Source organism: Canis lupus, chromosome 13 (assembly GCF_003254725.2).
Source record: "Canis lupus dingo isolate Sandy chromosome 13, ASM325472v2, whole genome shotgun sequence".
Taxonomy (NCBI): Eukaryota; Metazoa; Chordata; class Mammalia; order Carnivora; family Canidae; genus Canis; species Canis lupus.
Window position 1 is genome coordinate 48,192,555 of NC_064255.1, and position 13,152 is coordinate 48,205,706.

Sequence of the window (13,152 nt, forward strand, 5' to 3'; positions counted from 1 at the left end):
TATCCAATTGTATTATACCCATGTCCCAACAGACCTTTCACCTAGTGACTTTAGTAGTTATTGACTGATGATCATCTAGATCTATTCTTTCATTAGAAGTTGCACTGTGGTGAGTTTTCTAAATCTATTATTTTCTCAGCATTTCTTATTAGCTGTGATTCTTCTATAAAGGTAAACTTTCCCTCTTAACTATTTGGTTATCCTGAAATATAATCGGGCACCTAGGTGGCTCAGTTGGTTAAGCATCTGTCTTGGGCTAAAGTCATGATCCCAGGTCGGGAGGGAGTCATCAGGCTCCCTTCTCAGTGGGGAGTCCGCTACTTCCTCTGCCCCTTCCCATACTCATGTGCCCGTAGCTCTCTTACACACATAAAAATAAAATCTTGAAATATAATCTGTGCAGAAAAACATTAAATGGTTGATTCTTTCATTTACATGACCTGATTGATGCCTGTGAGAATTTTTTTTAGTATTTTAATGAACTTCTAAAGTCTTATATATTTGTTTTTCAACCTGCTATAGTCATTACTTTTTTTAACCTGGTTTTATGAAAAATTTCAAACGTATACAAAAGTAAAAAGAATAATATAACTATTAACCCAAATACCATCCATTTTCAACAATTATCAAATCATGGTAAATCTGGTTACATCTATTCTGGTCCTTCTCTGTTCCTTCCCACCCTCCTTTGCATTATTAAAAGTAAACCCCCCAAACTGTATCACTGCATCTGTAAACACCCTAGTGTAAACCTATAAATTACAAGGACTAACAAAAACATATAACCACAATATCATTATGATATCTAAAAGGTTAACAGAGATGTATACGACCTCCACACCCAAAATAAAATTCTGAGAGAAATTTTAAAAGGCCTAAATACATGGAAGTACTATAGTAGTTAAGGTGCTGAAACTCTCAATATTGAAAGATGTCCAATATATTCAACTTGCTCTGTACATTTGATATCAAGCTAGTCAATAATAATATTAAATAACACTATTAAAAGTGCTTACTATTTTTTTAAAACTTGCTTACTATAAGGCAGGTTATCTATTTATTAGGAAACTGACAGGTCAAGTATAAAATTTTTATTGAAATTCAAAGGACCGGGCAGCCCCGGTGGCGCAGCGGTTTAGTGCCGCCTGCAGCCTGGGGTGTGATCCTGGAGATCCAGGATCGAGTCCCACATCGGGCTCCTTGCATGGAGCCTGCTTCTCCCTCTGCCTGTGTCTCTGTCTCTCTCTCTCTCTCTCTCTGTGTCTCTCATGAGTAAATAAAAATCTTAAAAAAAAAAAAAAAAAGAAATTCAAAGGACCAAAAAAAACAAGGAATTGTGAAGAACATAATTGGAGGATTTAGAGTTATAGCAATTAGAAGAATATAAAACCAGCACACTAGACTGATGGAACAGAAGAGTCCAAAAACAGAACCATGAACGAATAAACACTCACCTGAATTACAACAAAGGCACTAGTGCATTACTATAGGGAAAGGATAGTCTTTTCAATAAATAATATTGGACAAAATGGGTTTCCATATGTAAAATAAAATGAACCAGGAATCCTATCATATACCATGCATAAACCTAAATGTAAAGATTTAAACAATCAAGTTTATAGGAGAAAACATACAAGAATAACTTCTTGGCTTTGGGATGGACAAAGATTACTTAAAACCATAAAGGAACAGTTTGACAAGATGGACTATTAAAATTAAGAAATTTTCTTAATAAAGGTACACTATTAAGATAGTAAAGAAGTAGGATAGATACCTTCAATATTTAATCTAATAAAAAATTTATCCTAGAAATAAAGAACTCGTACCAATCCATAAGACAAGTCAATAGAAAAATGGTCAAATGACATGAATAGGTATTTCTCAAAAGAGGATATTCAAATGGTCAATAGCATATAAACATGTGCTAATAAATCTTTAAAGTCAGCAGGGAATTACAAATTAAAGTTCCTAACTTCTTACCACATATGTAGCAAAGGAGCTAATATTTAAAAAAACATAATTTTAAGCATTGGTGAGGATGTAGAAAATAGTATAAATTGACTCAATCACTTTCAAAAACTAGAAGCATCTACTAAAGCTAAAGAGTTTCATGATCAACAACTTCACTCTTGGATATTTACTCAAAAGAATGCATGCATATGTGCGCCAAAAGACATGGTCAAGAATATTCACAGTAGCACTGTTCATAATAGCCAAAAACTGATAATGATCCAAATGTTCATCAACAGGATAATGGATAAAACTGTGACATATACAATGAAGGATTCAAAACAATGAAAAAGAATAAATTAACGTTACAACGTTTTATGAATCAACATGTGTGACTCACATAAACAAGATATTGATCCAAAAAAATAGTCAAAAGATGTTAAAAAATAGACAATACTAATGAATAGTAAATGAAGTCAGAATAATAGTTACCTTCAGAAATGTGTGTTGACTGTCGGGGGCATGAAGGAGGCTCCTAGGTTGATGAAAGTATTCTATATCTTGATCTTGGTATTGGTTAAACGAGCATTGACTTCATAAAATTTCATCAAAAGGATACTCAAGATTTATCCACTTTATAAAAAGCATGGTTTAATTAAATGCAAAAAAGTTTTAAAAGTTAGCAAGACTGTATCGGTCGCTTAACTTTTAAATTTTTAACTTTTTAGTTATTTTACTTGGTAAAATTCAAGCCTAGGAAAACTAGGTTTCTACATCAGTTTGCTTTCTAATCGAATACTTCCTTTTACTTCCTTTTTCAGCACAATTACTGAAGAATTATCTTGATATATGGATCCTTCCCAAATTATGAAGGAAAGAGAAGGTCTAGGGTGAAGTTAGACTGAACCCACTATTTACATCCTGAAATTCTAAAATGGCTTTTTTCCTTAATGTACATATAATCAATACATTTTCCTTTTCTTTTTTTCTAAAGATTTATTTCAGAGACACTGAGCACATGCAAGCGAAGGGAGAGGCAAGGAAGATGGAGAGAGAATCCTCAAGCAGACAAACTCCATGGAGCAAGGAGCCTGAGGTTAGGCTCAATACCAGGACCTTGAGACCATGATTCACCCTGAAACCAAGAGTTGGACGCCCAACTGACTGAGCCACTCAGGCGCCTCTTTTGATCAGTTTTCTATACTTAGTTCCAGATCCCTACTTCTCATAATTCATATCTGGCAAAAAAAAAAGGGGGGGGGGTAAGAAAACCTAAGCCTTCTGAGGCTTAGCAGCAGTTTTAGCTAGAACTGAATAGCAAATCAAGGCAAGGTGTTAGCATAAGGCTTTTGTGAAAATGAAATTACTAAATATAGAGTGCTAAAAATATAAAGCTCAAAAAGGTAATCAATTATTAACCTCATTTTGAGAAATACTATAATAGATCCCTACTCCTGAATTTCCTTCAAAATATAATAAATTTAAGGTCAAAATATAAATTTAAGATAGTAAAATCAGATGTACTTTTAAAAGCAAAGCATACTTATGGAGCTAAGGGAACACAATAGATTTTTTATAATACAAGCTAAAGTGGACATTAAAGAAAGATATCAGACAGAAGAAAATTTAACATTATACCTAAGATTCTTTGAAGTTCTAAATTCTGCGAATTGGTATTTAACTATTATCTTATGATTAAAAAATTGATAAGATAATCAGCAAGAATACTGCTAATATAAAGACTTTCTTTGCATACCAGTTTCTACCTTTGCAAAGTTCTATTTCATTTTATCTTCATATTACTATAAGTTTTATAAACTATTTGTAAGTCAAACTTGTTAAATCGAGTAAAGAATCAAAGAACGGGGTATCTGCATTGATGACCACATAATTAACCATAAACCACTCAACAAAAAATTACTGTTTCGAACAGTACCACCATGTAAACAGAGTATGTGTGAAAGCACTTTGAAAAAAGGACAAGGACTATAAGTGTATTCTAATAAAAGTTAATAATAATTTAAAAGCAACAGTATTTGGATATAATCTCTAGGTTTTCTGATAATTGCTAATGTCATTTCTTTAAACTTTTTACTTGGAAATACTTTCAAACTTTCAGAAAAGTGTACAAATAGTTCAAAGAACTCCTATGTATACTCTGTCCAGATTTATCAATTAATTAACATTCTCATTTTTAAATCTTGTATGGATAAGCATTTGCTGAGCCATTGGAGAATAAGATAAGATATATATATCAGATCTTTCATCCCTAAATACATCAACATATGCCTCTTAAGAACAAAGACATTCTCTTAAATAGCCATAATATAGTTACTAACTTCAAAAAATTTAACAATCATACAAAATTTTAACTTAATATCTATTTTCCAATTTTTTTTTTTTTAACTGAGCAAATGAAGTCCTCTAGGGCTTTCTTCCTCCACCAATACAGGATCCAGTCCAGAATCATGTACAGCATTTAACTATCTGATCTCTCTAGACTTATTTAATCTGGAACGGCTTTTCTCAACTAAATGTCATTTAAACTATCTGATCTTTTTTTTTTAATATTTTATTTATTCATAGAGACACAGAGAGAGAGAAGGAGAGAGAGAGACAGGCAGAGGGAGAAGCAGGCTCCACACAGGGAGCCCGACGTGGGACTCGATCCTGGGTCTCCAGGATCACACCCGGGGCTGCAGGCGGCACCAAACCACTGCGCCACTGGGGCTGCCCTAAACTATCTGATCTTTACAAAGTGTTCTGCAGCATAAAATTTTAAAAGCTATGTTCTTGAGCAAACTATACAGGGAAGGTTCATTAAAAAAAGAGAGAGAGAGAGAGATTCATGTGGTGCCTACATGGCTCAGTCCATTAAACATCTGCCTTTGGCCCAGGGGTCCTGGGATAGAGCCCTGAGTCAGGCTCCAGCCTGTGGAGGGCTCCCTGCTCAGTAGGGAGCCTGCTTCTTCCTCTCCCTGCCACTCCCCCTGCTTGTTCGTTCTCTCTCTCTCTCTCTGTGTCAAATAAATAAACCAAATCTTTAGAAAAAGGAAAAGAGAGATTCAGTAGATAAGCTGGGGAAGTTTCAGAAGACTTAAATGAGAATATATGAATCTTTCCGTTCAACAGTTTTTAGTGTGTGTGTGTGTGTGTATTATAACAAGGAGGCTTCTAAGTTCCTTTGAGATTCGTAATTTTGGGATGAGTGGTTTATCTTGCCTCTTAAGATTTCAAAAAGTAACAATATACATATATAATCAACTTAGACAAATAAATCTGGCCAATGATCTGATGGCTCTCTGGAAAGAAAAAATCCAGAGAAAATTACTGTTTCCATCAAAACTCGTTCTTACAGTTTTTTTTTTCTTTTTTGGTGTGTGTTTTCTTAATTCACTCCTATATTTAACAAAAAACACCCATACCAATACGCAAACCTTCAAAAACACTGGAATTATTCTGATCATAATAATAATAGATATAATAGGTACTAGAGCTACAACAGATCTTGTTCTTTTACTCAACATTGTGTGTCAACCATGTGTCGGGCCTATAATAGCTATGGCGGCATCTACTGTTTAAAAAACAGGCATGATATCTACCCTTAGGGAACCTGTAATTTAGTAAACCCAAGATCCTCGCTTTCAGATAGGAAAGGTATTATTTTTCCCTATTTTGAAAATGAAGCAACTAACACTCAACCTATAAATGCTTCTCCAACCATGAAGAGTATAGGCCAACTACTTATCTTAAAGGGTCATATAGTAAAATATTTTTGGCTTTCCAGACTGTAACAATCTGATGATGCAACTACTGTATTTAAATTAACTCTGCCACTAAACATGAAACAGCCATATACGATATGTAAAATAAGAGTGGCTGTGTTCCAATAAAGCTTTATTCATAGATGCTGAAATTTGAATTTTGTATCATTTTCACATCACAAAATAGTATTCGTTTGAGATTTTTTTTCCCTGTAATCATTTAAAAATATAAACACTATTCTTAGCTCATAGGTCATACAAAAAAAAAAGCAGCAGGCTAAATCTAGTATTATGCAGACTACTTACTGATAGACTTGCTTATAAGCTGGAGCTGCACTGGGTGACTGGCCCTTTTTTACCTCAGTCAACTAATTCTTTATCACTAGACTTAAAATATAACATGAAACAATTCTTATTTTGCTTTTCAGTCATTTACAAATCGCCTTCCTTATCTCAGAAAAAGATGTTATAATTCTTCTGAGTAGTAACGTAAAAATTTCAAGAACTGAAGAAAATACTTTATATCTGCATATCAATTATCTTTCCAATCAGTAACTTTTTTTATTGGTATTCAATTTGCCAACATACAGCATATCACCAAGGCTCATCCCATCAAGTGCCCCCCCCTCAGTGCCCGTCACCCAGTCACCCCAACCTCCTCGCCCACCTCCCTTTCCACTACTCCTTGTTTGTTTCCCAGAGTTAGGAGTCTCTCATGTTCTGTCTCCCTCACTGATATTTCCCACTCATTTTCTCTCCTTTCCCCTTTATTCCCTATCACTATTTTTTATCAGTAACTTTTTACTCCTCAAAAAAGTAAAATTCTAAAGATAAATTAAGGCTATCAAAGCAAGTAGAAGATCATGCTCTAAATATTTTTATAATACTTTGTCCTATGCTTCTTGCTAGGATATTGCAAACCTCACTGTATCCAATAATTATGAATTATGCAGAAAAAAAGAAAAAACACGCATACCTCTGAGCTCAAAATGAAAACTGAAGGATCTAGTGAAACTCACCAAGTTCTAAAGATTCATCTAAGAAGAATGCAGAATTTTCCAAAGGCATCTTAAACTGTGACAGAATCAGCTTCTAAGTTTCAGCGGCTTTACAGGAAAAAAAATAAAATAAAAATTCTGTAAAACAAGGGCAGCTGTGGAGATAATGTTAGCCAAAGCCTAAGCAACAGTATCTCTGGTATTTTTTTCCCATCCATGTATACAGCATTAATTGGGGCTTCCTATGTGCCAAGAACTGGAGATGCAGCAATGAACATGTCAGATCCCATCAAACTCTGTGGGAGCTCACTATGTAGGGCAACTCCAAATGGGATGAAAGGCTTTAAGAATCATGATGTGAGGGGAAATCATGGCAGAAATACACACCAGCGTGGTGGGAATTGGTTACAAATGGCCTCCCCTAAAGGAGGGGCATTTAATGCAAACATGAATAGGATCTGGCCAAATGAATACAAGGCAGGAGGGAAGAGAAAGTGTTTCATCCAAAGTGAACAGCGTGTTCAAAGGGTCAGAGAGAATATGGTATTTGTATAAATTAAGTGCAGTGTGGCTGTTCAGAGTAAGAAAAGAGATAAAAAGAATATTTTCTGAGGTGAGATGGATAAGGAAGGAAATAAGAGGTGAAGCAATTTGCCCTGAGTCAAAGACTCACCCAGGGCTTTGTAAAAGGCAGAGCCCATTTTAAACCCTCACCACCTGACTGCAATGTACTAGCCATTCTGAAGTTCTTTCCAGCCCACAAGCCTCAAAGGTCTGGGGGGTGGGGAGGTCCTTGGGAAGGAAGCTGAGGAAAAATGCTTGTGGAGGATGATCCTTTTAGGGAGCTTTTGCAAGGAAGGGCCTGAGGGACAACTGCCTTGGGCCAATAGCCAGCCTCTCAATGAATGAACAGATCAACTAACCATCAAGAAACTGCCTGCAGAATGATGGGAAAGAAGTCAGTCTTAGCATTATTCTCATTTGCTAACAGTTACCAAGCACTTAGCTATGTGTGAAGCCCTGTTGTAAGTGCTTTACGTATGTGCTGACTAGATCCTCACAACATCCCTATGAGGGAAGTACTTTTATTACCCTGTATTTCCAGTGTGATTTTATGAAACTATCCAATCATGGCCAGTAATTCTTATTACCAATTAAAGTTAAAATGATCAGAAACATTAACAACATTTCTCACCACAATATTAAAAGCATTTTTGTTACTCTTCTACCAGAAAAGTACTATTTTAAATATCAATCAACAAAAATAAAAGACAACAAGATTAATTTGGTTAAATTTTTCTTAAACTAGCAGTTCTATTAAGGCCAGTGTTTGGGAAATTCTAGTCTCCTTATTCATTCACTCACTATGGTATGTCCTACATATCCAAATTCCTCCCCTCATGGAGTTTTAGTCATTGAAATGCAACAATGTACAATGTTTGCAGCTCCTGGGCAATTACATTTTTGCAGCACATCCCAAGTTATCTTTGAATGAATGAAGAACCAACAATCACACAGACAAAATCTGATGCAACAGAAAAGAATCAAAACCTGAGGAAAGTCGTTTGTTAGTAAAAATATACACATGCTAAAAGAGGAAGAGAGAGTAAATAACTGTTTCACTGAGGAAAATACTCAGGAAAAATGAAAAAGAATCCTCAAAGAGAACGCTGAGAAAAAGCAGCAATCAGTGCACAGTGATGAAGGTCCTTAAGGAAATTAACGATAATGAAAATAAAAAGTGGATGAATTGTATGCAGTAGCCTTAGATTCAAGACTATAATCTAGTGATGAAAGATTAAACCTTAAATCAGCAGTCTTCACACTGGGGACCAAATAGTTTTAAGGGAATCAATTTCCAGATTCTTAATTTCCATAGTTACTAACCAGCTACTAGAATTGAAATCAAGGTCAGAACATTATACTGGCTTCTCCTTTCCTACACTCTACATTTTCTACACTTCATTTTATAATCCTTTTTCTTCCAGTTCACAAGAGAAATATCTCTCACACATCTAACAACTCACTACAATGCATTACCTTGAATGGTAAAAACATCCAAAACACCGAAGAAGTAATTTGAAATACTGATATCAGGGGAATACCCTTAATGGAAGCACTGCATCTCTAGTGTGGTATTGTCTTTCCCTATCCCCTTCACTTATGTTAATTATAATACCTAACATTAGAAAGGAGATATTTTGACCCAAATGGCCTGCTACAACTTCTGGAACTGAGAATAATAAAAACTTTTGATTTAAAAGCTCACACAAGGGACGCCTGGGTGGCTCAGTGGTTTAGCGGCTGCCTTGGTTCACCCACGGGCGTGATCCTGGAAACCCGAGATCGAGTCCCGCGTCGAGCTCTCTGCAAGGAGCCTGCTTCTCTCTCTGCCTCTCTCTCTCTCCGTGTCTCTCATGAATAAATAAATAAAATCTTTAAAAAATAATAATAAAAGCTCACATGAGAGAATCCAATGAAAACAATGATGATAAATATTGAAGAGTGCTATAATTTAGTTTATCCAGGTAAAAAGCTTAAGACTAGACTCCTTACATAACTTATCTAGAATTACTTAGAATTCAAGATCTGTATTTTCTCCATTCTCCAAAAATCAACAAAGAAATTAGTACATTCTGTCAGCCACCTATGTCTTGTGTCTATGAATTGAAGATACTTTATATGGGTTTAAGGAGTTGAGAAAAGCCTTTACCAAAAAGAGAGAGAGAGAGAGAGAGCTCTTACTTCAGTCAAATCAATAGCATGTCTTCAAGTAAAAGTAGGACACACCAAAGTTAGTGTTTTAAATTTTTTATTGAGAAACACTTTTCCCCCCGTATTCTATCATCTTATGAGATTCCATCATTCTTCTATTTTCATATCTCTTTAGAAGATATGGAAAAAACTAATGAGTCATGATGAAATAAATCTCAGAATGATGAAATAGGACAATGTTTAAATAAAAATGAATATAATGTAAGTTAGAATAACTTTTACTAAACTTAAAAACAGCTAATTTTGCCTTTGTTCTTTGGAAGACCTCAAAGAAAGAATAACGCTCATGAAATACTAGCCCTTAGAAAGAGCTAGAAATGCTACAAATAAATACATAAATAAAAAAGTACAAAATTAAAGCCAATGAATATTGATGGTATAACTAAGGGCTAATCAAAAATTGGTAAATGAAAGAATATTAATCACATACTTTTTTGCCTATCCTGTCAAACTGTATCTTAAGGTCAAAGAGACCTGGTGAGAGCCAGTCCTTCAAAGAATCTCGGCTGGTAAGAACAGAAGAAATGACATAAAAAGATGGCCAATAATCATTAATAGATTTTAAATGATTAGGAGAAAAAGTGATAGTAAATTTCACAATGGATCGTATTGCCACCAACTGTATGCACTAATCAATCTTAGCATCTCCAAAAGTGAGACAACTAGGTAGTAAGTACCTCCTGATGTAACATGTAATACATACTACTACTTATATTCTTGTTGAAAAGAGTCAAAATGGGATCAAACTTTTAGATCATATATTCTTTTTTTTTTTTAATTTTATTTATTTACTCATGAGAGACAGAGAGAGAGAGAAAGAGAGAGAGAGAGAGAGTGTCAGAGACACAGGCAGAGGGAGAAGCAGGCTCCATGCAGGGAGCCTGACGTGGAACTCGATCCTGGGTCTCCAGGATCACACCCTGGGCTGAAGGCGGCACTAAACCACTGAGCCACCTGGGCCGCCCTAGATCATATATTCTTAACTGGAACAATGTCACACCCAAGGGGTAAAAGGATCTTTTATTTTATTTTATTATTTTATGATAGTCACAGAGAGAGAGAAAGGCAGAGAGACACAGACAGAGGGAGAAGCAGGCTCCATGCACCGGGAGCCCGATGTGGGATTCGATCCCGGGTCTCGAGGATCACGCCCTGGGCCAAAGGCAGGCGCCAAACCGCTGCACCACCCCAGGATCCCTAAAAGGATCTTAAATAATAAAAGTTTCTTTTTTTTTTTTTTTTTAAATAATAAAAGTTTCTTAATCTCCAAAGCACAACACTATGATCTATCCCCCTGGGTCTCAGGAGGTAGACAATAAAGTAAAATAAGAAAATATTCTAAAAAGGCCCTTTAAGGGGACAATAATGAAAAAAGAAAACAAAAAGTTTATAAACACTGATTTAGATCAAACTTCCATTTTACATTACTACCAGAAGAGAATAAATGACATCAAGAAAAAGCAATAAGACAAATCCAGAATGTGAAATACTCTATAGAACATCCGATCCAGTTCCTTCAACATGGAGGAGGAAAAAGATAAAGGCAGGAGGAGGGGAGCATCAACTATTCTAAAATTTAAAAAGACTCAAGGTCTTTAGTTTTAGAAATATACTAAAAATAATTATAGATCAGTGACATGTGGAATAATGGGAAACAGTATTAGGAAAGGATAAATGAATGAGGATGCAGATGAAAAAAGACCCAATCATTAAAGATGAGTGACAGAATTTCATTATTCTATTCTGTATATTGTTGTATAGTTTAAAATATTCCATTAAAACAAAATCATGAGTTGACAAAGATTTTGCTTTCTTAGGAAATTAGAGGACTATATACATACAATAAAAAACAGCAGCTAAAAAAAAGAACAAAATAAATAAATATATCAGTTAACCCTGGAAAGATTAATTATTTAGGGTACAGAAAACTCAAAAACAAAACAAAATATCCTCAAGACATTCCTGAAGAAACTGTAGTGCATGAAACAAAACCATATTTAACAAATAATGCAGATTTCACTACACCAAGAAATGTTATAAATGCTTTACAAATATAAACTCCTTTATCCACAAACTAGTTATTATCTTAATTTTGGTCACATTAAGTGACCTAAGATTATTAAGTGGTAGAGCTGGGGATCTAAACCCACACAGTCTAGCAGTCTGGTTCTATTGCTTAAGCTTGTAACTACTAACACTATACCATGTTGCCTTTCAAAATGATACAAGCAGACAATAAATAAAGTTACTGGGGTATTAACAATGTGTTCACAGACATTCAGAGAAAGGCACAAAGATATAGTTGAAGGACTCTGTCAGAACACATTAAAAAAAACACACATAGAGAGAGAGACAGCAAACATGAGAAGAAATAAAAGACATAAAATCAATCCAGAAAACCAACATTCTGCTGGTGAGCATTTCAAAATGGGACAACATAAAAAACCACAAAATATTACCAAAGAAATAATAAAAGAAAATTTCCCATACCTGAAGGAAGACACATGCATTTACCACAAAGGGCCTATTAACTCCAGAGAGTCCAGTTAGAAGGGCAAAAATAATTCACACCTCGACAAATATCTATCTTTAAGATTCCAGAACTACAAAGACACTAAAACTTCCAAAGAGAGAGAAGTCATTTAGAAAGTAACAAGTCTCAGAGTAAGGTCAGACTTCTCACCATCTTGACCCAGAAAAAAATAGAGCAAAACCCTAATATCTGAGGGAAAATTAATCTGAATCTAAATTTCTACACACAGCTAAACTATCAATTATGAGCCAGGCCAAAGCCATCTGAAGAACAGCAAGAATTTATTTTAGAACCTTGCACACTAAATTATAAATACCTTGTATACTAAAGTTAATTTAGGATGAGGGAGAATGCCATGAAAGAGACCTATGTGGGACCTAAGAAACAGTAAATCTAACCCAGAAATGCAGGAATATCTCTGAATGGCAGATATACAGACTTCCAAATCTATCAAGACTAAAACAGGCAGGAAAAGGGCTCTAAAAGAGAGGTCGTCAAGAAAACTAGAGATTCTATTCAACAAACAATAGAGATCATTCAAGCAGGAAACATGTGAGGATATGGTAAAGGTATCTTTTTATCTATCAAGAAAAAATGCAACTAAAGGTCATAATGGCAAGAAGATGAACAACATAAAGCAAACTAGTAAGAATATAAAGCAAACTAGTAGTATAATGCTGAAAAACATTGATATCAAATATTTTTTGGAGCTCCATTAGCATTGCAATCTTGGACCTACTGAAAATAAAACTTAACACTAATTCAATAGTTTACTGTATTTAGCTTTTCAAATCAACCTGATAAACCCAAATTCTTCTCATTACAGAACGTAAATGTTACATTATAAACCTACTTAAATACTGAAGAGAAGACAGGAATGGAAATGAAAGAGTAGAAGACACATGATGAAGAAAATGATAGAAGTTTTGGTGTTCTTTTTTTACCATTATTTAAAGATTTTATTTTTATGGAATCTCTACACCCAATGTGGGGCTCAAAATTACAGCCCCAAGATCTAAAGTCACACGCTCTACCAACTGAGCCAGCCAGGTACCCAACACGTCATAGTGTTCTTATCTTACATGGTAGGGATTTAAAATACAATTATCTAAGGAATCTAAATATTTACAAT

The 13,152-nt window shown here is 34.8% G+C and overlaps 1 protein-coding gene across 13 annotated transcripts in view; it reads right to left on the minus strand.

The window, feature by feature from the left end:
* Positions 1 to 13,152, minus strand: part of CLOCK (clock circadian regulator) — a 142,632-nt gene that overhangs the window by 100,688 nt on the left and 28,792 nt on the right. For 4 of the 13 annotated variants that reach the window (XM_049092968.1, XM_025435850.3, XM_025435852.3 and 1 more), the window contains exons 3-4: positions 6,734 to 6,820; positions 2,443 to 2,583 (exon numbers count right to left, since the gene is read on the minus strand). The exons of 7 other annotated variants lie outside the window; for them this stretch is intronic. The gene's annotated coding sequence lies outside the window, so the exon portion shown is untranslated. The remainder of the gene's footprint in view (positions 1 to 2,442; positions 2,584 to 6,733; positions 6,821 to 13,152) is intronic. 2 more of the 13 variants (XM_049092966.1, XM_049092967.1) reach the window with 1 other exon arrangement.